At 41.4% G+C, this 2,201-nt stretch overlaps 1 non-coding gene across 1 annotated transcript; it reads left to right on the forward strand.

Annotated features, from left to right (window-relative positions):
- The first annotated feature begins 1,139 nt into the window (after positions 1–1,139).
- LOC111789453 lies at positions 1,140–1,278 on the forward strand. Its single transcript, XR_002814351.1, has one exon. It is a non-coding gene; the product is annotated as a small nucleolar RNA Z247 (small nucleolar RNA).
- Positions 1,279–2,201: the final 923 nt, after the last annotated feature.

Below are 2,201 nucleotides of genomic sequence, written 5' to 3' on the forward strand. Positions count from 1 at the left end.
AATAGGATGTGACACCCAAAACTCTCCCAACTCCCGAATCCCACTTGTTGTCAATCGATATCTGGAATGGAGGGAGAACTCTCTCATTATATAGCATTACAAATAAAATCTCTGACTGAGACTAAATCTAATTCAAATAAACCAATCCAATCTAATTCTAATTCAAATCCAAAAACCAAATCAAATCTAATCTTATGACAATTTAAAACAGTGTGAGCCTAAAATTAGTTTGGTGTTTGAAATTTGTTTATTTAAATTACATTTTTTATTAACAGATAATGAAATCGATAACATTTGAGAATGTACAGGTTAAACGTAGAATAGATCATTGTATATAATAACATAATCTAGTGATTTACTAGTTTGTTACCAAATCTAAGATTTACTGGTTTTGTTACCAAATCTATGATTTGATGGTTGGTTACCAAATCTTTGTTACCAAATCTAAGATTTACTGGTTTTGTTACCAAATCTATGATTTCATGGTTGGTTACCAATTCTATTTTAGGATGTAATCTTTATTATACACCTCTATAAATACATGAGGTCGTGACCCTAGATCATTGCGCCATTCAATCTAACATAGTATCAGAGCAAGGTTTATTTTTTAAATGTCTACCCTATCTTCTTTCTCCTCTCCATCCACCATCTCCAACACCGTCTCAATTACCATGGCGACCTTTGGCCCAATCCCTCTACATCATGCTGTCACAATTCGTCTAACCAAAAACAACTTCATCATATGGCGCGCCCAGCTCCTCCCCTACCTACGGAGTACGAAGCTTATGGGCTACCTCGATGGCACCAATGCCGCACCTGCCAAGCTGGTCCCTTCCTCAACTGCTGCTGGTGCTGACCTGGTCTCTAATCCGGCCTATAATCAGTGGTATGATCAGGATCAACAGGTCCTTAGTGGTCTTCTCTCCACCATGTCCGAGGAGATTCTTCACGATGTGGTTGCTGCTACTACGTCCAAGGAGGCGTGGGATACCCTGCAGCGAATGTTTTCGTCATCAACTCGTGCTCGCACTATTCAGATCCGTGTTGAGCTCGCCACGTCCAAGAAACGAGATCAATCTGCTGCAAATTATTTTCGCAAGATCAAAGGGTTGGCCACTAAGTTGGCCGCCGCCGGCTCTGCCTTGCAGGATGATGATGTGATCGCTTATCTTCTCGCTGGTCTTGGCCCTGACTATGATCCCTTCGTCACCTCAATGACTACCAAGAGTGAAGCCCTCACGCTTGATGATGTGTTTGCACATCTAATGACGTTTGATCGCCAACTACAACACCAGGCTGAACTTCAGTTAAATCCGAGATCTTCTGCCAATTATACTGGTCGTGCTGAACTTCAATTAAATCCTTCTGCCAATTATGCTGGTCATGATGGTCAGGAGAAGAATCGTGGGCGTAGGGATTGTAGTCGTGGTCGTTCTCAAGGCTATGCACCCTCTCGTTCTGCTGGTGTTCGTCGTGGCCCTTCTGCTCATCCTTCCTGCCAGATCTGCGGCAAAGTGGGGCATACTGCTATCCGCTGTTGGCATAGGATGGATGAGTCCTATCAAGATGAACCTTCTTCTGCTCCTCCTACGGCACTGGCGGCTACTTCCTGTCACAAGGTTGACCCAAATTGGTACAGCGACACAGGCACTACGGATCATATCACCAGTGGCCTGGATCGTCTCACTGTGCGTGAACGCTATCATGGAGGTGAACAAGTTCAAGTCGGCAATGGAGCAGGTTTGCGTATTTTGCATACTGGTGATTCTCTAATTAATACTGCTACTCGTTCTCTTGCATTGCATAATACTTTGCATGTACCTGAAATTTCCAAACATCTTCTTTCCGTTCATAAATTTTCTCGTGATAATGACGTATTTTTTAAATTCCATCCGTGGCATTTTTCTATTAAGGATCGACGGTCGAGGGAAAGTATTCTAGATGGGAGGTGTTGTTAAGGATATTCAGTAATAAATTATAGTTTACCGTATATATTATATTTGATATTTTATTATAAGACAAATATCTAATATTTGGGTGAGGTATCTTTCCATTTATTGTTATTTCCATATCCCTGTAATTTATTTGATTATAAATAAGATAACTTTCGCACCACTTAGGTGCGCGGTGTATTAAGCAAACATTCTCATGGTATCAGAGCCATTTTGGTTTAGCAACTCGGATCCTTTCTTTTCAATGGC

Source organism: Cucurbita pepo, chromosome LG02 (assembly GCF_002806865.2).
Source record: "Cucurbita pepo subsp. pepo cultivar mu-cu-16 chromosome LG02, ASM280686v2, whole genome shotgun sequence".
Taxonomy (NCBI): Eukaryota; Viridiplantae; Streptophyta; class Magnoliopsida; order Cucurbitales; family Cucurbitaceae; genus Cucurbita; species Cucurbita pepo.